The 26,142-nt window shown below is 54.1% G+C and overlaps 1 long non-coding RNA gene across 1 annotated transcript in view; it reads left to right on the top strand.

Moving 5' to 3' along the window:
- The window catches only part of LOC146830569 (uncharacterized), a 424,622-nt gene extending 404,745 nt beyond the window's left edge, over positions 1–19,877 (top strand). The window contains exon 4 of the long non-coding RNA XR_014961165.1: positions 19,660–19,877. This is a non-coding gene — a long non-coding RNA (uncharacterized LOC146830569). The remainder of the gene's footprint in view (positions 1–19,659) is intronic.
- Positions 19,878–26,142: the final 6,265 nt, after the last annotated feature.

Below are 26,142 nucleotides of genomic sequence, written 5' to 3'. Positions count from 1 at the left end.
TTTTATATTCCCACTCCAATATGTATTTAATTACAGTAATTGCAATACAAATATATAAATATTAATATATAAAAAAAAGATATGTGTTAATCATTATTAAAAATTTTACATAAAACAATACCCACATTTATCCTCTACAAATCCAACTCCCCAATCTAAAATGTATCCCAAAATATTATATTATAATATATTTTTTTTAATATAAATTACTCAATATTACTAATTTAAAATAACTTTTTAAAACACTCCCCACCCTTATCCCCTATAAGCCAACATCCCAATCCCCCAAAAATTTTTAAATTGTACAATCTAAATCAAAATTTATAAATACTTTTTATACAATATTACCAACATTTTACACATTTTTATAAAACTCCACACCCTTATCCCCATAACACAACATCCCACTCCTAAAATTAAATATAACATTCGAAATTGTATTCTAATTTTCTAAATTTTTTATACAAATTATTCCTACATAAATCAAAATTTTTAAAACACTCCCCACCCTCATCCCCTATAACCCAACATCCCACTACTAAAAGATAATATAAAAAATATATTTTTATTCCAAATTTCAAATTAAATTTATTAAATATTCCAAATTAAAAACAAAATTTTACAACACTTCCCACCCTTATCCCCTGTAACCCAACATCCCAATCCGAAAATTAAATATAAAATTCTAAATGACATTTAAAATTATAAATTTATTTTAAAAAACATTCTAAAATTTATAAACATTTTTAAAACACTTCCCACCCTTATTCCCTATAACCCAACATCCCGCTCCTAAAATTAATTTTAAAATTCTAAATTAAATTTAAAATTTCTACATACATTTTTTTAAACATTCTAAAATATATAAACATTTTTAAAACACTTCCCACCCTTATCCCCTATAACCCAACATCCCGCTCCTAAAATGAATTTTAAAATTCTAAATTAAATTTAAAATTTCTAAATATTTTTTTTTTTTAATTCTAAAATATTTAAACATTTTTAAAACACTTCCCACCCTTATCCCCTATAACCCAACATCCCGCTCCTAAAATTAATTTTAAAATTCTAAATTAAATTTAAAATTTCTAAATATTTTTTTTTTTAATTCTAAAATATATAAACATTTTTAAAACACTCCCCACCCTTATCCCCTATAACCCAACATCCCGCTCCTAAAATTAAACATAAAATGCCAAATTTATTTCAAATTTTCTATTTAAATGTAAAAATATGTTACAAAATTAATAAATATTTGTAAAACACTCCCCACCCATCTCCCCTATAACCCAACATCCCGCCCCTAAAAGAATATAAATATTTCTCATATTATATACATTTTAACTATTTATACAAACAACTTCAAAATATTTACTAAACATACAATAACGATATTTTAACATGTCGATATTATTACTAACGATATTACTTACATCGACATATAATTAAAAAAAAAAACTATATTTTTCACATCGATATTATATATTTCGATATTTTTTACTTTAGATATTTTTGACTCGATATTTATGTCCCTCGATATTAAAAAGTCGATATATAGACTGCTCACCCAAACGTGCTGAGGTACCGGGAAGCCCTTAACCGATCTATGAGCTCATCAGCTCTGGGGATGGGGTGTGCGTCAGTCCTTGTGACTGAATTAAGCCCTCGGTAGTCCACGCAGAACCGGAGTTCTGGCGTGGCACCCGGTGCGGCAGCCTTTGTGACCAAGACCACTGGGCTGGCCCAAGGACTGTTAGAGGACTCAATCACACCTAACGCAAGCATCTTGGAGACTTCCTCCTTAATGCAAGCCCTCACCCTGTCAGTCACCCTTGTAAGTTTTGTGCTTCACAGGAAGACTGTCTCCAGTGTCCAGATTATGGATGCACCAATCAGTGACACTGGGAATCAGGGAGAGCAGATCAGAAAACTGTCCCCGTAAGTGGCGGCAGTCATTCTGTTGCTCAGGGGTCAGGGTGGAAGAGAGGTTTATACCATCCACTGACCCATCTTGCTCTGTTGCCGACAGGAGGTCAGGAAGAGGCTCAGTCTCCTCCTCCATTCCAGCATCTGTCACTAAGAGCATGCCTACTTCGGACCTCTCCAAGTGGGGCTTCAGGCGGTTGACATGCAGGACCCGCAAGGGGTTCCTGGGAGACCGCAATTCCACCAAATAGGTAACAGGACTTTTGCGCTACACCACCTCAAATGGTCAGGTCCCCTTATCCTGGATCATGCAGGGCTCCACTAGGCCATGACCCACACTTTCTGACCAGGCTAAAGCTCTACCAGAGTGGCATTCTGGTCGTACCACCGCTTCATCTCCTCCTGGCTGGCTTCCAGATTCGCCTCAGCGAGTTGCCTGAAACACCTAGTCTGGTTCCTGAAGGCCAGCATGTAGCTATACACATCCTGGGGAGGTTTCCTGGGAGATTGCTCCCAGCCTTCCTTGACCAAACTCAGAGGTCCTCTCACTGGGTTACCATAAGGGACTGAACCCTAGAGATTTCTGTGGCACCTCATGGTATGCACAGAGCAGGCATGGTAAGAGGACGTCCCACTTACACTTCATAGGTTCCTCAAGACCCATAATCATGCCTTTTAGGGTTCGGTTGAATCTCTCAACCAACCCATTTCCTTGGGGGTGGTAAGGAGTGGTAAACTTGTAGGTTACCACAAACTCCTGCCACTGGGACTTCATATGTTTGGAAATTAAGTTTGTACCTCGGTCGGACACTAGCTCCCGAGGGAATCCCACTCGGGAGAAAATTCCCATCAGTGCCCGTCCCACCACAGGAACCGTCACTGTCCTCAGAGGTATGGCTTCCGGGTACCGGGATCATGGTCCACCAAGACCAGGATGAACCTGCTGCCCATGGTTGTCTTGGGGTCCAGTGGCCCCACAATGTAAATACTCACCAGTTCAAAGGGGGCGCTAACCACAGGGAATGGCTGGAGAGGAGCCTTTTGCTTCCTCCCACTCTTTCAACTTGCCTGGTAAGTCTGACATGTCCTGCAATGAGTGTCTGAACTCTTGCGCATTTGAGGCCAATAAAAGTGGGTGACAAGCATCTTAAGGGTCTCGTCCTGCCCCAAATGTTCTGCCAATGGCACATCATGAGCCAGCCCCAGTAGGAAGGCTCTGAAGCGCTGGGGTACCACCAGCACACGGGCTGACCCAGGCTCAGAAACCTTAGGCTCACTATACAGGAGACCATTCTCCCAGTAGATCCAATGTGATCCAGACTGATCACCTGCTGCCTGGCTTGCAGCCTACTGCCGCAAACCCACAAGAGAAGTGCATTTGTTCTGCTTCTCACAGAACTCTTCCCTGGAGGGTCCTCCTTCCTGCTGCCAATGGGTCAGGTCAGCTCAGGCAGGTCCCCCAGTTCAGCTACCTGTTCCCCGGTAGGCTCCAGGGCATCCCCCTCAGGGTCTGCCTCCTCCTGGGCTGTGGGAACTTCTGGGCCCGTTTCCCGCACCCCCTGCCTCTTCTCTTTAAGGCAGGTACCTGGGCCTCCCTCTCAGGTTCCAGGTCGTCTTGAGCACCCTTACTGGCTGCCATGGACCGTGTGGTTACACACGACCAGTCAGGCAGACCCAACATCTCCAAATGAGCACTTTGCTCCACCTTCGCCCAAGGGGAGCTCTCCAAATCGTTCCCTAACAAACAGTCAACAGGCATGGCTGGCCTCACATCTACCTGAAGAGTACCAGAGACCCCCCCACTCAAAGGGAACCTGAGCTACCTTGCAGTGGTGCTCTGTGTTATCAGCGGCAACAACTGGGTAGAATGCATTGGGGACAACCTGCTCTTGAGATACAAGGTGACACTTGACAGCTGTCACACTGGCTCCTGTGTCTCTAAGAGCCTCCACTCTATGGCCATTGATGGTCACCCACTGCCTGTACTTCTTAGTGTTATCAGGTATTTGGGTCCTGGCGACCACCTCACAGTCTCCTAACGAGACAAGGGACATCTCTGCGGGACCCCACCCACCTTGGGCACCCATCTCCTCACCCAGGGCTACACTAGCCAACTGCCGGGGGCTGCATCAGTGGGTGCTGTCTTCCCAAACTGGGGACATTTGGGATCCCATGCACTGTAACCCACTAGGCCACACTTAAAACAGGTTATGGGCCCTCTTTGAACAGGTTTACCCGTCGGGCCCCTTGCTTCTTCTCAGGGGGAGCTGGGAACATTGCCCTTGGTTCCCTTGGGAATTACTTTGGGGACCTTTCTGGAACCCCCTCTGTTTACCCTTGTCCCCTCTACTCTTCTGCTGGGGACCCTGCCCACTCTTTTGGCTGAGTCTCCCACGTGACCCTTGTGGACCCGGGTGCTCACCCTGCGGTCTGCATCCTCAGAAAGCTTCCTAGGGTTAGTCAGCCTACTATCAGTCAGGTGCTGGCATAGCTCAGGAAAACAATTACTTGACAAATGCTCCCATGCAATTAAATCAAAGAGCGCCTCAAAATCATTCACTGTGTTACCCTTCCCCCAACCATCCAATGCTCTGCAGAACAAAGTGGCATATTCTACCCTGTTATTGCCCTCTATCTTCTTGCAATTCCTGAACCTCTGCCTATACAATTCAGGAGTCAACCTATACCCACCTTGGGCACTCATCTCCTCACCCAGGGCTACACTAGCCAACTGCCGTGGGCTGCATCAGTGGGTGCTGTCTTCCCAAACTGGGGACATTTGGGATCCCATGCACTGTAACCCACTAGGCCACACTTAAAACAGGTTATGGGCCCTCTTTGAACAGGTTTACCCGTCGGGCCCCTTGCTTCTTCTCAGGGGGAGCTGGGAACATTGCCCTTGGTTCCCTTGGGAATTACTTTGGGGACCTTTCTGGAACCCCCTCTGTTTACCCTTGTCCCCTCTACTCTTCTGCTGGGGACCCTGCCCACTCTTTTGGCTGAGTCTCCCACGTGACCCTTGTGGACCCGGGTGCTCACCCTGCGGTCTGCATCCTCAGAAAGCTTCCTAGGGTTAGTCAGCCTACTATCAGTCAGGTGCTGGCATAGCTCAGGAAAACAATTACTTGACAAATGCTCCCATGCAATTAAATCAAAGAGCGCCTCAAAATCATTCACTGTGTTACCCTTCCCCCAACCATCCAATGCTCTGCAGAACAAAGTGGCATATTCTACCCTGTTATTGCCCTCTATCTTCTTGCAATTCCTGAACCTCTGCCTATACAATTCAGGAGTCAACCTATACCTGGACATCAATGCATCTTTCATGTGGCTATAAGAAGTATGGACTTCAGAAGGCAAGTCTAACAGTGTATCCCGCTCCTCACTAAGGAACCGCCCCCACTACCCCGCTCCCCAATCCTTCTCAGGGACATGATGGGAAGAAATGGCTACCTCTTAGGCTTTGAACCACTGCCCAATGTCATCATTCTTAAAAAACTCTTTTACCAAATCTTTAGGAATATACACCCTGGCTTCAACAGGCATGGATGGGGGGCTGCCACCAGAGGGAGTAATTTCTAAGCTCCTTGCTTTCATCTCCAACTCCCTCAAACTTTTCTCATGCTCCAACTGCATTCTTTTTTCCTCTATGGCCAATTTCCTATTCTCTAACTCCAGTTGCCCACCCAACTTGAGCTTGGCAAGCTCCATTTCATGCATCCTACACTCCTTCCTTCCACCAACTCTTCTAGGGACAGGCCTTTGTCAGAAACACCGCTACGTACTGGGGAAATTGCTCTCCTTCCCCCTGGACCAAATGGCCCCTCCAGCTGCTCATCTGCATTCTCAACCCCTTCCTTATCCTCAGGGGTATTCCTTACTTCGACCCAGGCCCACAGCGCCTTTTGAAACTCATCCTTCTTGGAGATACCGGTCATTGAAACTTTAAATTTCCTGCAGAAGTGCTTGAGCTGTCTCACATTGTAGCATTCCAGTTTCTCCTCTTCCCAATCATAATCAACAGATGCTATGGATACTGCTTTCTCCCTGGTTGTTAAACTTGGCAGTTCTTTGCAAAAATAGAAAATCCCAGGAAAAACAATCTACCAAAAGTGTGTGGTCGCGTTTTGGTCTGCACTCACTAGTAGTGTTCACCAATCACTGTATATGAGTCACAAATGCAAGTCCAGAATCTTCACCGCTGCCCGCCAATGTTAGATTTGGGGGTCTCTAGTTGGCAGAGGTAGGTACCTTTGACCAAATAGGGGCCCTTGCGTCTAGTCAGGGTAAGGGGGTAAACTGCTAAAATAACCCCTGCTCACCCCCTTGATAGCTTGGCACGAGCAGACAGGCTTTTCTCAGAGGCAGTGTGTAAAGCATTTGTGAACACTTAGGTGCCGATCACGATCCGGCAAAAAATTTCCCCGTGCGACTCGTATCGGGTCTTTTTACCGTACGAATCGTACAAGTGCCGTACGAACTGGCAATCACGATTCGCATGGTAAAAAGTCCATACGAACCGCACTGGGAATCATTCCCCACACGTCCTCGGGTCGGAAAATGTGTCCGACACGTCCTCGGACGATTTACCTTACAAACGTGAAAAGCCAAGTCCGACCGAGGAATCACGATCCATCCCGTGCGTCCGAGCGTACAACCGTATGGAAAAAAACACCGTCCGCACCGAACATCTATAGCAACCATGGAGACATGTGCCCGCATACGCGCCCAACACTCCCCCCAGCCCCCGTACGTCCGACACGTACCCCCCGTGTATGTATACCCCCACCCGTCTAGGTACACCCCAGTACGTTCCAGTCGTACCCCCACCCCAGTACGTGTCATACCCCCGTGTACCTACACCCCAGTACGTTCCAGTCGTACCCCCACCCCAGTACGTGTCGTACCACCGTCAATGTACACCCGCCCACCCCTGTACGTGTCGTACCACCGTGTACCTACACCCCAGTACGTTCCAGTCGTACCCCCACCCCAGTACGTGTCGTACCACCGTGAACCTACACCCCAGTACGTTCGAGCCCCACCCCCACCCCAGTACGTGTCAAAGCCCCGTCTACCTACACCCCAGTACGTTCCAGTCGTACCCCCACCCCAGTACGTGTCGTACCCCCCGTGTACCTACACCCCAGTACGTTCCAGTCGTACCCCCACCCCAGTACGTGTCGTACCACCGTGAACCTACACCCCAGTACGTTCCAGTCGTACCCCCACCCCAGTACGTGTCGTACCCCCGTGTACCCCCACCCCAGTACGTTCCAGTCGTACCCCCACCCCAGTACGTGTCATAGCCCCGCCTACCTACACCCCAGTACATTCCAGTCGTACCCCCACCCCAGTACGTGTCGTACCACCGTCAATGTACACCCCCCCACCCCTGTACGTGTCGTACCACCGTCAATGTACACCCCCCCCAGTACGTGTCGTACCACCGTCAATGTACACCCCCCCACCCCTGTACGTGTCGTACCACCGTGTACCTACACCCCAGTACGTTCCAGTCGTACCCCCACCCCAGTACGTGTCGTACCACCGTGAACCTACACCCCAGTACGTTCGAGCCCCACCCCCACCCCAGTACGTGTCATAGCCCCGTCTACCTACACCCCAGTACGTTCCAGTCGTACCCCCACCCCAGTACGTGTCGTACCACCGTCAATGTACACCCCCCCACCCCTGTACGTGTCATACCCCCCGTGTACCTACACCCCAGTACGTTCCAGTCGTACCCCCACCCCAGTACGTGTCGTACCACCGTCAATGTACACCCCCCCCACCCCTGTACGTGTCATACCCCCCTTGTACCTACACCCCAGTACGTTCCAGTCTTACCCCCACCCCAGTACGTGTCATAGCCCCGTCTACCTACACCCCAGTACGTTCCAGTCGTACCCCCACCCCAGTACGTGTCGTACCACCGTCAATGTACACCCCCCCACCCCTGTACGTGTCGTACCACCGTCAATGTACACCCCCCCCAGTACGTGTCGTACCACCGTCAATGTACACCCCCCCACCCCTGTATGTGTCGTACCACCGTGTACCTACACCCCAGTACGTTCCAGTCGTACCCCCACCCCAGTACGTGTCGTACCACCGTGAACCTACACCCCAGTACGTTCGAGCCCCACCCCAGTACGTGTCATAGCCCCGTCTACCTACACCCCAGTACGTTCCAGTCGTACCCCCACCCCAGTACGTGTCGTACCACCGTCAATGTACACCCCCCCACCCCTGTACGTGTCATACCCCCCGTGTACCTACACCCCAGTACGTTCCAGTCGTACCCCCACCCCAGTACGTGTCGTACCACCGTCAATGTACACCCCCCCACCCCTGTACGTGTCATACCCCCCGTGTACCTACACCCCAGTACGTTCCAGTCGTACCCCCACCCCAGTACGTGTCATAGCCCCGTCTACCTACACCCCAGTACGTTCCAGTCGTACCCCCACCCCAGTACGTGTCGTACCACCGTCAATGTACACCCCCCCACCCCTGTACGTGTCATACCCCCCGTGTACCTACACCCCAGTACGTTCCAGTCGTACCCCCACCCCAGTACGTGTCGTACCACCGTGAACCTACACCCCAGTACGTTCGAGCCCCACCCCCACCCCAGTACGTGTCGTACCCCCCGTGTACCTACACCCCAGTACGTTCCAGTCGTACCCCCACCCCAGTACGTGTCGTACTACCGTGAACCTACACCCCAGTACGTTCCAGTCGTACCCCCACCCCAGTACGTGTCATACCCCCCGTGTACCCCCACCCCAGTACGTTCCAGTCGTACCCCCACCCCAGTACGTGTCATAGCCCCGTCTACCTACACCCCAGTACATTCCAGTCGTACCCCCACCCCAGTACGTGTCGTACCACCGTCAATGTACACCCCCCCACCCCTGTACGTGTCGTACCACCGTCAATGTACACCCCCCCACCCCAGTACGTGTCGTACCACCGTCAATGTACACCCCCCCACCCCTGTACGTGTCGTACCACCGTGTACCTACACCCCAGTACGTTCCAGTCGTACCCCCACCCCAGTACGTGTCGTACCACCGTGAACCTACACCCCAGTACGTTCGAGCCCCACCCCCACCCCAGTACGTGTCATAGCCCCGTCTACCTACACCCCAGTACGTTCCAGTCGTACCCCCACCCCAGTACGTGTCGTACCCCCGTGTACCTACACCCCAGTAGTTCCTGGCACACCCCCAACACAACCTCCTAAGTACGGAGCGCACCCCATGCCCCAACATCACAACCGCATGTACGAGTCGTACAAAGCCACACACAAGGACATCATCGTACAACCAAATGGCCCATGTACACACCGTACACACGCTCAAAACGCACGTACACAACCAGGACAAAACAAAACAACACAAGAATACACCATTCGAAAGGCACAAAGCCACTAAACATGGCCAACAATCACTAAAATAACACAATCACTGACCTGCAACTGCCAAAAACAAACAGAGGCCCAATACACCACCACTCCTTATAACACACCCACCCAAACTTCAAACACTGCCACACCCACCCATGGACCAATAAAAAGGGCCCACACACACAAACCATGAGCCTTTGCAACAGACTCACTGCTGCCAGACACCACAGAACCAGACTACAAGCTACACCACACCTTACACTTGCACACCTTCACACGACCACCCTCACAAACACCCTCTCATCACATTCACACACACACACAACCATCCACACACACCCCCAACATCCACACACCCCCCACACCCACACCATCCCCACCCACACCCCTCACCATGCCCACTACCAAGAATCCAAAGTTCAGTCACCGAGAGTTGGAGGTCCTTGTTGATCAAATCCTCAGAGTCGAGCCACAGATCTTTGGAACATTGGTCAGAAGCACCAGCCTGGCAGCCAAAACAGCCATGTGGCAGACCATCGTCGATGCTGTGAATGCCGTTGCGGACACCAGGAGGACCAAGCAGGATTGCCAGAACAGGTGGTACGATCTGCGGAGGAGGGTCAGAGCCAAGAGGCAGGAGGAACACGACCAGGCCAACGCCACCGGAGGAGGGCCCTCCCGCAGACCCGTACAGTACCATCCCTGGGAGGAGAGGGTGATGGCCATACTGCCGGTGGAGGCAGTTGAAGGATTAGAAGGACTCCGAGACCCGGGTGAGTACACAAACAACGCACCTCACATGGGGGGAACTGCAACCACAACCAAAATTACTAACAGGCACGCAACCACCACAAGCCATCGCATGACTCAACCACACTCCATGAGCAGGCACATGCCACTGCTGCCACCATGCCCCATGCACCCAGCTGGACAATGTCAAGTCACAGGCCACAGAAGACAACAACACATGACACGGTAACCCGGATGGCGGGAGGCTGGGCACCAAAAATCACATAGTGCGACTCCAAAGCAGACAACAATGCCCTCTGCCCATATGGCCTAGGTCACAGCCAGACAAACAGTGTGTCCCAACACAGGAATGACTTGCCAGCAAATGGCGGACGCCTTGCATCAACACATGGGGGTGAAGGCACTGGTTTGCACATGACGGCAGCTAATGAACAGCCAACATTGTGAAAGAGTGGCAGCACACACCACCACAGCAGCAGCGCACAGACACACATCACACCAAATGGGTGCCTGGAGATCAGAAACAAACTCACATCAACAAGCCAAGGGCCACTCAAAGATCTGCTAACAGTCTGTGCCCAGGAAGCTGGGCCGAGGTGACAGAGGGGGACACACAGAGGGAGGGAAAGGGGGACAGAGAAGGAGGGAGAGGGGGACAGAGAGGGAGGGAGACGGACAGAGGGAGGAGGCTGACACACAGAGGGAGGGAGAGGGGGACAGAGAGGGAGGGAGAGGGGGACAGAGAGGGAGGGAGACACAGGAAGACGGACAGAGGGAGGAGGCTGACACACAGAGGGAGGGAGAGGGGGACACAGAGGGAGGGAGAGGGGGACAGAGAGGGATGGAGAGGGGGACAGAGAAGGAGGGAGACACAGGGAGAGCAAATCAGTCCTTTGGTGTGTGGGAATGTCTGCTCGTCAGCAGGTGGACCGCGTGCATGTAGACAAGGGTGGCCAGTGCCAGAACCCCCCCTCTTCATCATGGCAAAACGCAGGGCCATGTCACAACCTGTACACGAGCACAAGGACAGCTACCTGCATCATATAAGTGTGTGGATCCACTCCATGTGCACATGTACAGTGCTACAAGGAAGGCGCAAATGCATGGCTCGCCACACCTGCACACTCCACTGCTGACTGCAGTCACACTTGACGCAGCAAGTAAGACTGTGCCACACATAGTTAAAGGGGCCAAATTGGTGCCCAAGGGACACACCCATGCACAAGTGCACTGTGAGTGGAATGCAAGACATATCCTAATTCCAAGAGGAAATGTGCCAACTTTGAAACGGATGAAACATGGATGTTGCATGGACCAAAATTAACATTGTCTCTCTCACACACAGGTCAACGTCGTGCTGCACCCCCCAACACTGGGGGGGAACACTCACAGGACCCGGATCTGCAGGAGACCGATCCCACCGGCAGCGACCACTCTCACCACTCTGCGGACGACCCCGACCGACCTGGCCCCTCTGGTGTCCAACCACCTGCAGCACCTGCGTCAGGTACAACCGTGCCAACCACCACCCCCACTCCTGCCACATCCCAGGAGACACCCAGGATCCCTGCCCCAACACCACAATGCAGCCAGGCTCGCCAGGAGGAACACGGTGTCCCGGGCACCCAGGAGGAGGCAGGCGACAACGCCAATGCCACCCCTCAGGGGTCCCGGAGACCCGATGTGCCCACAAGTGCAGGCCAGGCGCAAGTGGGCAGGGGTGGTGGGAGTGGGGGACGGCGGAGGCGCGAGCCTGACCAGTTGGCTGGGGATCCGGTATTTTCCCATGTCCGTAACATCCTGGACTCATACCGGCAGGACACCACGGGCATGGCCCAGGTTGTGTCCGTCCTCGAGGGGATCAAGACCCAGCAGGCCCAGCAACATGCGGACCTAATAGCCTGTCTACTGGTACACCAACGGAGGATGGAGGACAGACAGGCTGAGCAAGTGACGTCGTTCCAGGGGATTCACGCTACACTCCGTCGGATGGCCGACACCATGGCCGACCCTCCCTGTGCCAGAAGGCAGAGAACATCACCACCCACAGGGAGGGATCAGGAGGAGGAGGAGGAAACATCCGACGGAGCATCCCAGACGTCGTCACGGCCTGCTGGTGATGTTCCCCGCAGGAGGCCGGGTCGTCCACGGAAAGGACCGTGAGGGTGGCTGCTACATCACCATCTCCCAGGACACCTGGCCTGGCACCTGGCCCACTGGAGCAACAGCATCACAGCATCAAGAGACATTCTCTGCCACATGGCCCTGCTGGTCACTGGCTGACCAATGTTGACAAAGACTGTGGCATGGACTCTGAGGATTTCCAATGGCAAGGACACCAACTCCCCTACTGAACTTTGGATTCCCTAATCCCGGAAAGCACCTCACTTTGTCCCCCCCCCCCCCAATAATAAATCACACTATTAAGAGTAGATGCCTGCTGGTAGCATTATTACCTAACATGTGTCTTGTAAAGTCTAAACATGCCTGAGTCATCTGTTCTCTTCAACCATCCACACCCTGGGGCCTGAGTCTGGCACAGGACACATGTGTCACAGTTTATTAGGCAAGACAGACATGGAGCACCATACACACCCGTGATGGGCACAACCAGCTGAGGGGGTGGCCGAACAACCGTGCTGACAGACACATTGAGTACAGCAACAGTCATGCGCAGAGGTCAGGGATCCTGGCCAGTGTCCTGGGGGGCACCCAGGTATGTGTAGACAGGTGGCAGAACCATGTCCTGCAAGCTTGAGTCCGGTGGATGCAGAGAATGGGGTCATGGACAACGTTGGATGCATGGGGATGGCACATGTCACAATACCCACACAGTCATGGACATCATGCCCAATACACAGTCTCAGCACACACACACAGCTTGCATCTTGCCACTCGACACATTGACACATAGCCACAATCAGGGAATACCATGCCAGACATGCAGGATGCACCGTGCCAACACACCAGCATTGACTGAGAAGAGGCACCTTGGAGGCATAGGGACACCTTTATTAGTCATGTTTTTGGGATTGCAGAGGCAACTTGAAGTACACATGAACACATCATGTGGAGTAACATGTGGGTCCAACACTGGCACCCCCCTTCTGCAGCACAAATGCGTGATAGCCATGGTACTGGCACACAAGCGTCGGCTAACAGCTAAATACCCACAGCTGCACACGGAGAGCCTGCCATACACCATAGATCCGCTGATGTGGAAGTCCCACGCCATGTCAAGCCAATGTTAACCGTATGTGTCCGAGGGCAGTGTCACACACATTGATGCCATCATCACAATCCACTATCCCATCACTGATGACTGACAACCAGGCAGCCCATCTATTCTGGTGTACCCAGCTGCATGTCGTGTCCCATGGGGATGCCACATGTCTGCAGAGGAACCAAACCCCGACCGGGGCAGTGTGCACACATCGTGAACAACTGCCACACCCAATACACCCCAGATGCATCCCTTACCCCATGGAGACTTCCAAACGTGTCCGTGCCTGTAACGCTGAGTCAGCCCACGATGCCATGTCCATGAGGAATAGCAGTGCCACAACAATGCAACCAGCAGATGGCATGCGCAGGTACCTGGGGAAGAGAGACACACAAGAAGTCAGCCACAAAAAGCACAGCCACTTGCATGTGCATTGACTCGACACATGTATGGATGACAACATGCTAGGTCACAATTATGAGTGGGGAAATACTACCATCACTGCCACCATCACTCCAGTGACACACCCACACACACCTCTGACTCACGTGCCATACATGCAGGTGGACACACACATCACAACACATGCCACACGGGGACCAAGGCGTGCACACTCAGACACTGGTACTCACCACTAAGCAAAGAAGTCGCGTATGAGCCGAGTCCGGATGTCCTCTTGCGGCTCCACATCCTCCACATCACTAGCCCCATTGCCAAGCCCTTCGTCCTCCACGGGTGGATGGTCCTCGTCATGTTGATTCAGGATGAGTGGCACAGCTCTTTCAACTGCCATGTTGTGCAGCATGCAGCAGACCATGAAGATCTTGCAAACCTTCGCCGGGGCATATGGGAGTGCGCCGCCGGTCTTGTGGAGGCACCGGAATCGGCTCTTCAGCATGCCAAACGTCCTCTCTATCACACGCCTTGTCCGGCATTGGGCGGTGTTGTAGCGGAGCTGGGCCGGCGTGATGGGGTTGCGGAGAGGTGTCAGCAGCCAAGGCATGTTGGGATAGCCAGCGTCCCCTACATGGAAAGCACATGGATATCGTTAGAACTGGCGAAGCGGTCGTGCTGCTCGGCTGTACAGAATACAGGACAGACAGACTGTACCCACCAACAACACATGCCCGTTCGTTGCGCAGCTGCATCATCATATCAGGCATCCCGCTACGCCTCATGATGTAGGCATCGTGTGCTGATCCTGGAAAACGAGCACAGACATGTGAAATCACCATGTTGGACAGACACACCACAAGGGCATTGATGGAGTGGTAGTGCTTCCGATTTCGGTACGCCACCTCCCGTGCGTGTGGTGGTACCAAAGCTACATGTGTCCCATCTATGGACCCAATGACATGGGGCATCCCTCCCAGGGCATAGAATCCACGCTTGACCTCTGTCATCTGTTCAGGGGTTGGGAACTTGATGAAGTCATCCAGGTGAATCAACATGGCCTCTAAGAAATCATGCAGCACACCGCTGAACATGCTCTGGGACATGCCACCAACATGAGCTATGGTATATTGAAAGGTACCCGTGGCAAGGAAATGTAGGGCAGCCATTACCTTCAGCTGGGGTGTCAGTGCCGTGGGATACCTGTGCAGCGGTTGCAGGTGTGGTGTCAGTCTCGCCGTCAACTCCAGAATCAACGGTTGGGTGAAGCGGTAGAGCCGGATGCTGTCATTCTCCTGCATGGCAGCCAAGTCTGGAATTATCCGGGCAAGAGGAGGTGCTCTGCAGTAATGAGGAAGTGACAAGGAAGAGTGAGTGCACTACGACAACAATTCATATGTACTGAGCACATGTTAATCTGTCAATACACATATGCTACATATGGAGTCAGGTCTGTGCTACATGCCCAGGACACGTATGGATGCAAGGTGACACTCCTTCCAAGACCCAGCTACACACGGTGATTGAGAACCTCCCCATGCCACGCCATGGGAATAGCTGTGTCCCAGTGCAAGTGAACAGCCCGACGCAAGACAGGAGTGACATACACCCACACATCAGCAGAAGTGGGATGCCGATTGCAGAGACTGGTAGCGGAACACTGGAGCCACAGGTCACATGAGATTACACTAGTCCAGCCCACACACCTTGCCATGAAGGTGCACATGTCATGACTCACCACACATTCCTTGTGAGGATGCTGACATGGCCTTGTCACGCTACTCCGTGTCCCATGCATACATGTGCACCTCACATCCGATACCACATGTGGCATGGTGTGCGGAACAGTGTGCAATGACAATCTACACACAGACACATGTTGGTTGCTGCAACGGCTGCAGCTTTTGAGGGTGCTACAACATCAACCTGATGTAAATCCCGGACACATAAATGACATAGTCACATTGTGCACTGTGGGTAGTGACAAGTCATGTGTCATGACCCCTGTACCGGGCATCATGGGACACTTCCGTGTGTTGGTGTCCGTGCCATGCCAGTGACGCTCACCCCAAGTGCGAAGTCCGACATGCACACATGTCAAAGGAGTCAAGGGCATGCCTGGCACACATTGCACCCTCACACAGTACACCTGTACACATCTCATCATACATCTGGTGCCTTCTCCACTCAGGAGGCATGTTCCACATCACAGCCTGTGACACCTGTGCCCCACACATGTAGTAATGCACAGACGATGCCTTGATGTCCATTCCTGGACAAGTATGTCCATCCATGGACAAGTATGTCCGCCCTATTCCTACCTGTGTGTCGCCTATCACCACAGTGATGTGTACAAACCGCCGTACTGCTGCTAAGAGGGCCTGTGTATGTTCCCAAATCACTGTGGGAGTGCTGCCGTATGTGTACCCATCGTGATGGCGAGCGTACAGGCATTTGTACGGTCCGTACCACTACGAGTACGCATACGCGTGCAGACCCATAGTGAGAGGGCCGTACACTCGCATGTACGCTCACTATCACTATGGGTCTGCACGCGTATGCGTACACGTAGTGGTACGGACCGTACACACGCATGTACGCTCACTATCACTATGAGTCTGCACGCGTATGCGTACACGTAGTGGTACGGACCGTACACACGCATGTACGCTCACTATCACTATGGGTCTGCACGCGTATGCGTACACGTAGTGGTACGGAACGTACACACGCATGTACGCTCACTATCACTATGGGTCTGCACGCGTATGCGTACACGTAGTGGTACGGACCGTACACACGCATGTACGCTCACTATCACTATGGGTCTGCACGCGTATGCGTACACGTAGTGGTACGGACCGTACACACGCATGTACGCTCACTATCACTATGGGTCTGCACGCGTATGCGTACACGTAGTGGTACGGACCGTACACACGCATGTACGCTCACTATCACTATGGGTCTGCACGCGTATGCGTACCCGTAGTGGTACGGACCGTACACTCGCATGTACGCTCACTATCACTACGGGTACGCATACGCGTGCAGACCCATAGTGATAGTGAGCGTACATGCGTGTGTACGGTCCGTACCACTACGTGTACGCATACGCGTGCAGACCCATAGTGATAGTGAACGTAGGCATGCATGTACGGGCCGTTGCCATGCATTTGGGGTGCCCTAGGGCCCCGAAACGCACCGTACCTGTGTGTGATTCTCCAAATTACATAGGGGACAAGTATTAAGGCCTACATGCATGCTGGTTGTCATGGAGACCAAGTTCAAATTTCGAAATTGTTCTGGAAGGTGCACAGCAGAAGTCAGTTGGAATTCTTCTACTTTGTTGCAATGTGTTTGTGGGGCTGACATCATGCAGGAGAATGAAACCGATAGAGAACCCACAGACTGCTAGGTTTGAAGGGATTGGTGGAAACATAGGATGCAAATGGGAGTGACCAATCACTCTGTACTCCTGTGCATGAGACTGGGCAGAAGGGCACATATAAGGCAGCCAGGTCCCATGAGGGAGTACTTGCCTGCACATCTTTGCATTTGTCGACCAAGCTGCTGCTACTGATTCCCTGGAACCATGTCAAGGGCTGTGGAGAGGTCACAGCCATTCACCCTGGAGGAGAACATGGCTCTGCTGGATGTGATCCTCCCACAGTACCCCATGCTGTATGGGCGACCAGGGTATCAGGTGAGTGCATAGGCCACTGCCACAGACTGTCCCTATGTTGTGACTGTGACTTCCGGCATTGTGTCCTGGTGTGACACACATGCCATGTACTGTCGGGGGGGTACCAGGGGGGGGGGTGCCTGATGTCTCCCAGCAGTGCCCTGAGACAGGAGGGGTGGGTGTGGAGTCCTCCCAGCAGTGCCCTGAGACAGGAGGGGTGTGTGCAGATTCCTCCCAGCAGTGCCCTGAGACAGGAGGGGTGTGTGCAGATTCCTCCCAGCAGTGCCCTGAGACAGGAGGGGTGGGTGCGGAGTCCTCCCAGCAGTGCCCTGAGACAGGAGGGGTGGGTGTGGAGTCCTCCCAGCAGTGCCCTGAGACAGGAGGGGTGGGTGTGGAGTCCTCCCAGCAGTGCCCTGAGACAGGAGGGGTGGGTGTGATGCACAGTGTGAGCCTTGATCATTGATTGTGACATTGCCATCATTCCACCTGTGTACCCACTATGGCACGTACTGCCTTTTCCCTCACCAGAGGATGATGTCCCTATGACAGAGGTGCAATGCGTTGGCTGCATGACATGCCTTGTTGTAACCAGCTAATTTGTTCTCATATGTCTCTCTGTGACATGTGGCTGGTGTATTGATGTGGTGTCACTTGTTCTTCCTCACAGGTAGGCGCCACTGCCAAGGAGCAGATCTGGCTGACCGCCGTCAGTGCCGTGAGGCGTGTGGATGGTCGGAGGCGGAGCCTGTCCCAGGTGAGGAAACGCTGGCAGGATATCCGGTGCTGGACGCGGAGGATTGCACGGCTCCTGCTGGGGGACTCACCTGACAGCCACAAGAACCGCGGCCGCCGCCGTCTGAGCCACCTCCACAGGCGTGTGCTGCCGGTGGTCTTTCCAGACCTGGAGAGGCGCTTACAGGCGATGCAGCAGCCGGAAGGGGGTAGGTACATGTGCGTTTGTTGTGTGTCACCGGCATTTGTAAGGGCACAGTGGCATGAATTCACTGGCAGGGTTTAAAGGTGCTGTGCAGATCCAGTTTGCCCCAGTATAGCGCTGCGCCCCTGCCACCCTTCCCCTCCTTGCAATGTGTTCCCTGGTCTGTGTGTAGTCACTCCTTCACAAGGTAATGTAGGCTGGCGCTTTGTCCACGAGAACAATGACTGTAGCATCATGTGTGGGGGTGGTGTGTAACAGGTTGTGGGACCTTGCCTGTGAACTGTCAAGTTCACTGCATGTGGGTTCCATGTCAGTTGGCACTGATGCTGACTCCAGACATGGGAGTTGGTCTCTCATGTGTCATGCCTCATAGCGCATGTCCTATGTAGTGGCCTGTGACATGATGTGCATGAGTGTGCGATACGCATAGTGCAGGGATGGTGACGTGTGTAGCAGTCATTACCATTCAGTAGCATGTAGTTGCGTGCCCACTACTGTCCCCTGGGGCACCTTATCCTCAGTGTTGTATGTGTCATCATCAACGTGGACACTCTCACTGTCTACAGCGTAGGTTGTGCTCTGTGCCATTGTCCCCTGTCACCATGTATATAGACGTGCTATTATGTACAGGTGTCCACTGTGCAGCCTGACCTGATTGTCCTTCTTCATACTCACAGTTGCCAGTGCCTGTGTGTCTTGTTATACTCATCTGAGGATGGGCACTGGTACCTCATTATTTGTACAGGCGCACCTTGGCTGTTTGGCGTCCAATCTTGCTTTTTGCCTGCCCCTGTGTTTATCACCCAGACTATGAGATGTTGGTGCCACCTGTGTCTCAACAATTTGCATCGTGTGGGGGTTTTTTGGGGCGGGCAATGCCTATGTGTCAAATCCGGATTTCTACTTGCTGGGTCTGGCCATTGTGTGATGTTACTGGACACACACGCAAGGTGCAGTGACCGAGTCATGTTGGGCATGTTTGCAGCATTACCTATGCAGCATGTGTCTCAAGTTCATGGATATGGTCCCTGGTCATCGGTATTTTCGCCAACGCTGTGTGGTGCAGATGCAGTGCTGGATTGTCCCCAGGGCCTGGGTGCTATGTCAGACTCCGTTTCCTGTCTTTAGCTATTGTCTCATGCTCTCCATAGTATTTCAGTGGCATGGTGGCTCAACCAACTGTGTGTTTCATGCCCTACATCGGTACCTTGTTTTGAAGATGTTAGGGATCTTCCTTTTCAGGCTATGCAATGTTACCTATGTCGATTGGACTCATGTGACTGATGTGTACAGCTGTCTGATTAATTTATGTCTCTCCACCCTGCCCACAGCATCGTCGGGGGACACAGAGGGAGACATGGACACAGGCAAGGCGGAGGGACCGAGCACCAGTGCCAGCCGTGACATCGGGGCTGGTACATCGAGTGGGACAGAGGTGGAGGATAGTGCTGCCGAGGACCTGTCGACTGGCACGTCAGAATACGAAGCTGACAGGTCCGAGGAGGAGTTCTCCGAGTGGGCGGTGGCTGCACCAGCAGCTGACAGCGGAACAACACCTTGCACCGCCCCCTCAGTTCCCATCAGCCGCCTCCCACTTGCTCGTGTCCCTTCCCAGCGTGCCCGGTCACCGCATGTCTCCTTCCTGCCAGGCACCGCACCCCCTGCCCCTGTCTCCACTGCTGCCGCCAATGCTGAGTCTATGGACATCCAGCGGCAAATGCAGGTTGGTCAGGCTGCGATCCTTAATGTCCTCCATGCCCACGGGAAAACCCTCACCAACATCGAGGCATTCTTGGAGGGCATTCATTCTTCGCAGGCTGACCAACGCAACTTGCTGAGGTCCATAGACTCCACACTGACTGCAGCAGTGGGTCTCCTGCAGCGCGACCTCCCCCCACCTACCCCTGCCCCATCCACACTTCCCACTTCCATGCCTGTCCCACGTACACCCAGACGTCGGCATGCACCCACCACAACAGACACAGGCACCACACCAGCAGGGAAGGTCCACCGCACTCCTCCTGACACGCACACACAGGGTGAGATAGGCACACCCACTGGGTCGGGGGGCAAACGTGTGACACGCAGCCAGAGTGGGAGTCCGCATTCCACACAATCCACTCCCTCCAAATCCCCTCCCCTCAGCTCTCCTGGCCACATCTCCCCCAAGGACTCCTTCATGGCCGCTCTGTCCCTGAGCCCCACAGTTCCACCACCACGCAAGCGGTCAAGGAAGTCCTCGGTCAGGGTGGTTGAGTCTCCCCCCCTGTCTCCACCCTCCCCCGGTGGCGCTGCAACCCATCCCTCTGACCCCCCCCCTCCTTGGGGCCTGAGGTCACTTCGGGTGCAGGGGACTCCCTGGAGGACCTTGCTAAGGTGTGTAGTGCCATCCTGGCCTCCGCCTTTGGCCATGACACACCCCCTGTGGTTGAGTCCTCCATCCCTGCACCCACAACGCCGCCCCTTTGCCCTGATGTCCCTGCGGTGCCTGTTGCTTCCCCCCCCCCATGCCCTCACCAGTATGGAAGACGATGCCATTTGACTGTGCAGGCAAGGTAGGGGACACACATCCCACTGTGTCCCCCATCCAGCTGGGAATCATTGACTGCCCTATGGCCTTTGTTAAAATTGAACTGCCTGCGATCCACGGACATTGTGCTCATGCTGAATAAAGCTTAATTTTGTTTTCATTATCACACTCCTGCTATGGTGGTATTGGTGTTGGTGGGGCTGCTACATTGTTTTGGGTGGTGTTTAAGGCTTTGGGTGTGTGGGATTTGTAGTAGTGTTCTGCTCATTGGGGCGACCCTGGGATCTGTGTGCCATCACAAGGTGTTGGATAACTTCCTTAGGTCATGTCAGCAGTTACTGCATGGTTCAATTGTCCCAGGGTGTATTCCTTCCTCTGTGTACCCAGATTTCTTCCCTGCAGGGTGTTCACAATGTTTAGCGCAGAGCTGTGTCTACATGAGCTGTGTGTGTGACGGAGCCCTTCTACTTTGGCCATGCATGCATGGCCATGTCTCCACCTGCAACACTCGTGGCATCCTTGGTGATCACTGTACTTGTGTGTGGAGTCTGTTGACATGAGTTCATGGGGACATGTTCCCTTGTAGGCAGTATGGATGTGGGTAATTCCGGCCTCACACACATGTGTTACACCCCTCCTGTCTCTGGGCACTGCTGGGAGGACTCCACACCCACCCCTCCTGTCTCAAGGCACTGCTTGGAGGAATCTGCACACACCCCTCCTGTCTCAGGGCACTGCTGGGAGGACTCCACACCCACCCCTCCTGTCTCAGGGCACTGCTGGGAGGAATCTGCACACACCCCTCCTGTCTCAGGGCACTGCTGGGAGGAATCTGCACACACCCCTCCTGTCTCAGGGCACTGCTGGGAGGACTCCACACCCACCCCTCCTGTCTCAGGGCACTGCTGGGAGGAATCTGCACACACCCCTCCTGTCTCAGGGCACTGCTGGGAGGACTGCACACCCACCCCTCCTGTCTCAGGGCACTGCTGGGAGGAATCTGCACACACCCCTCCTGTCTCAGGGCACTGCTGGGAGGACTCCGCACCCACCCCTCCTGTCTCAGGGCACTGCTGGGAGGACTCCACACCCACCCCTCCTGTCTCAGGGCACTGCTGGGAGGAATCTGCACACACCCCTCCTGTCTCAGGGCACTGCTGGGAGGACTCCACACCCACCCCTCCTGTCTCAGGGCACTGCTGGGAGGAATCTGCACACACCCCTCCTGTCTCAGGGCACTGCTGGGAGGAATCTGCACACACCCCTCCTGTCTCAGGGCACTGCTGGGAGGAATCTGCACACACCCCTCCTGTCTCAGGGCACTGCTGGGAGGACTCCACACCCACCCCTCCTGTCTCAGGGCGCTGCTGGGAGGACTCCACACCCACCCCTCCTGTCTCAGGGCACTGCTGGGAGGAATCTGCACACACCCCTCCTGTCTCAGGGCACTGCTGGGAGGAATCTGCACACACCCCTCCTGTCTCAGGGCACTGCTGGGAGGACTCCACACCCACCACTCCTGTCTCAGGGCACTGCTGGGAGGACTCCACACCCACCCCTCCTGTCTCAGGGCACTGCTGGGAGGAATCTGCACACACCCCTCCTGTCTCAGGGCACTGCTGGGAGGAATCTGCACACACCCCTCCTGTCTCAGGGCACTGCTGGGAGGACTCCACACCCACCCCTCCTGTCTCAGGGCACTGCTGGGAGGAATCTGCACACACCCCTCCTGTCTCAGGGCACTGCTGGGAGGACTCCACACCCACCCCTCCTGTCTCAGGGCACTGCTGGGAGGAATCTGCACACACCCCTCCTGTCTCAGGGCACTGCTGGGAGGACTCCGCACCCACCCCTCCTGTCTCAGGGCACTGCTGGGAGGACTCCACACCCACCCCTCCTGTCTCAGGGCACTGCTGGGAGGACTCCACACCCACCCCTCCTGTCTCAGGGCACTGCTGGGAGGACTCCACACCCACCACTCCTGTCTCAGGGCACTGCTGGGAGGACTCAACACCCACCCCTCCTGTCTCAGGGCACTGCTGGGAGGAATCTGCACACACCCCTCCTGTCTCAGGGCACTGCTGGGAGGAATCTGCACACACCCCTCCTGTCTCAGGGCACTGCTGGGAGGACTCCACACCCACCCCTCCTGTCTCAGGGCACTGCTGGGAGGAATCTGCACACACCCCTCCTGTCTCAGGGCACTGCTGGGAGGACTCCACACCCACCCCTCCTGTCTCAGGGCACTGCTGGGAGGAATCTGCACACACCCCTCCTGTCTCAGGGCACTGCTGGGAGGACTCCGCACCCACCCCTCCTGTCTCAGGGCACTGCTGGGAGGACTCCACACCCACCCCTCCTGTCTCAGGGCACTGCTGGGAGGACTCCACACCCACCCCTCCTGTCTCAGGGCACTGCTGGGAGGACTCCACACCCACCCCTCCTGTCTCAGGGCACTGCTGGGAGGACTCTGCACACACCCCTCCTGTCTCTGGGCACTGCTGGGTGGACTCTGCACACACACCTCCTATTTCTGGATATGTACGCTTGGGACATACACGGTGTGGGTGCGCTCCATGCATTCGAGGTGAGGGTACGGGTCTAGTTACACTGGTGTGGTGGGGGTACGGTGCGTGAGTCCGCGGTTGGGGGTACGGGTCGTACTTACACTGTTGGGGTGGGGGGTACGCTCCTTGCATACGCGGGTGAGGGTACGGGTCGTACTTACACTGTTGGGGTGGGGGGTACGCTCCTTGCATACGCGGGTGAGGGTACGGGTCGTACTTACACTGTTGGGGTGGGGGGGTACGCTCCTTGCATACGCGGGTGAGGGTACGGGTCGTACTTACACTGTTGGGGTGGGGGGTACGCTCCTTGCATACGCGGGTGAGGGTACGGGTCGTACTTACACTGTTGGGGTGGGGGGTACGCTCCTTGCATACGCGGGTGAGGGTTCGAGTCGTACTTACACTGGTGTGGTGGGGGTACGGTCCGTGAGTCCAGGAGTCGTACTTACACTGGTGGGGGTGGGGGTACGGTCCGTACGTCCGCGGGTGAGGGTTCGAGTCGTACTTACACTGGTGTGGTGGGGGTACGGTCCGTGAGTCCGCGGGTGGGGGTAGGAGTCGTACTTACACTGGTGGGGGTGGGGGTACGGTCCGTACGTCCGCGGGTGAGGGTTCGAGTCGTACTTACACTGGTGTGGTGGGGGTACGGTCCATGAGTCCAGGAGTCGTACTTACACTGGTGGGGGTGGGGGTACGGTCCGTACGTCCGCGGGTGAGGGTTTGAGTCGTACTTACACTGGTGTGGTGGGGGTACGGTCCGTGAGTCCGCGGGTGGGGGTAGGAGTCGTACTTACACTGGTGGGGGTGGGGGTACGGTCCGTACGTCCGCGGGTGAGGGTTCGAGTCGTACTTACACTGTTGGCATGGGGGTACGCTCCATGCAAACGCGGGTGGGGGTACGGGTCGTACTTACACTGGTGGGGGTGGGGGTACGGTCCGTACGTCCGCGGGTGAGGGTTCGAGTCGTACTTACACTGTTGGCATGGGGGGTATGCTCCATGCATACGTGGGTGGGGGTACGGGTCGTACTTACACTGTTGGGGTGGGGGTACGCTCCATGCATACGCGGGTGGGGTTACGGGTCGTACTTACACTGTTGGGGTGGGGGTACGCTCCATGCATACGCGGGTGGGGGTACGGGTCGTACTTTCACTGTTGGGGTGGGGGGTACGCTCCTTGCATACGGGGTGGGGGTAGGGTCCGTACATATCCGTCCCCACGCTATGTGATGCTTGTGCGGGCCGTACCCAGGCCTTTGCCACGTGGGTACGATCCGTCCCGCCATTGTTGGGGTGACGTGTGTGTGGGCGTGGTACGACTCGTACCCACGCTCTTCAGGCGTGGGTACGGGACGTACCTGTCTGGTTGTGTTGCCGGTTCGCGTGGTGACGGACTTCCGTTGTGGCGGTCGCTGGCTTATCAGGACACGCCCCCACCCCCTCGTGGTGACCAGGGCATGGGAGTCAGGTATGTCCAGGCCATGTGTGGTGTGTGACTTATGTGGTTGTTTTGTGGCCTGCCCTGGTCGTGCCACCCCCACCCCACCCCACTTTCCCCCCTCCCTTAGTTATTCTGACCTTCTGCGGCGTCTGCGTCGTAACCTGTAGAGGAGGTGTACTGCTATGAGGGCAGGGATGACTCGTAGGTTCGGGTCCATGTCTGTCCGTCGCGTACTGGTACTCCTTGATCGCGTCGTCCTGTCGCGTACGGGTCCTCCTTGATCGCGTCGTCCTGTCGCGTACGGGTCCTCCTTGGTGGCGTCGTCCTGTGTGTCCGTCACGTACTGGTCCTCCTTGTTCGCGTCGTCGTCTGTCCGTCGCGTACTGGTGGTCCTTGTTCGCGTCGTCCTGATTTCCCGGCAGTTTTTGGCTGCCGCAAAATCTTCACCGTGCGGGGTGACGTCGGTGCGAATCGTGATTCCTGGTTCGTGAATGGCTGGCTGCGAGCGTCCCGACGTCAGGTCGGCGCTTTCCCGGATCGCATTGGTAGGTGTTTTTTTGTTCGGTCGGGCTTTTTTACGATTCGTACGGTAATGGTGTACCCGTGCGAATCGTAATTCCTTGTTTGTGAAAATTGACGACCGGGTACGCGTCGGGCGGAGATTGTGCTCCGTCCGACGGTTCGTACCCGGTTTTTGCCGGATCGTGATCGGCACCATACAGTAACTCAGTGACAACACTACAGATGGAGACCACACAAGTTGTATATTTAAGCATTCTTTATATAGACTTAACACAAGACCACAAACGACAAATATCCACAATACTTAAGATGGTAGAATACTTATACTTCTCATCCCATATCAGCCAGGATAGCTCGACTCCGGTGGCATGGTGAGCATGGGACCCACGTCTGGGCATATCAGTCCCACTGAGGGCGACAGATGCAAAAAAACAGAAACAAATGATGGGCGGAATGCTGAACAATGTCAAACACTCACCCCCAGTACCGAGATCTGGGCCTAAATCCATTGTTTTTTTGCTCACCATGGCATGCCAATTATGTGCAAATCAGTCTTGACCCTGCTCCCCACAGGAACAGTCCAGCCTGACGTGCCAGGTCAGGTCCTCCCTGGATTGGATACAAGCACCCTAGAAACAGTTTCAGGTTATCACCCCTCATCGGCCAGGATAGCTTGACTCCTGTGGCATGGCGAGCACCGGACCCACGTCTTGGCATACCCATCCCACTTAGGGCAACAAATGCAAAAAGAACAA

This window comes from Triturus cristatus, chromosome 5_1 (assembly GCF_964204655.1).
Source record: "Triturus cristatus chromosome 5_1, aTriCri1.1, whole genome shotgun sequence".
NCBI lineage: Eukaryota > Metazoa > Chordata > Amphibia > Caudata > Salamandridae > Triturus > Triturus cristatus.
Note: the sequence above shows the minus strand (reverse complement) of the source record. Positions and strands in the feature narration are given on the sequence as shown.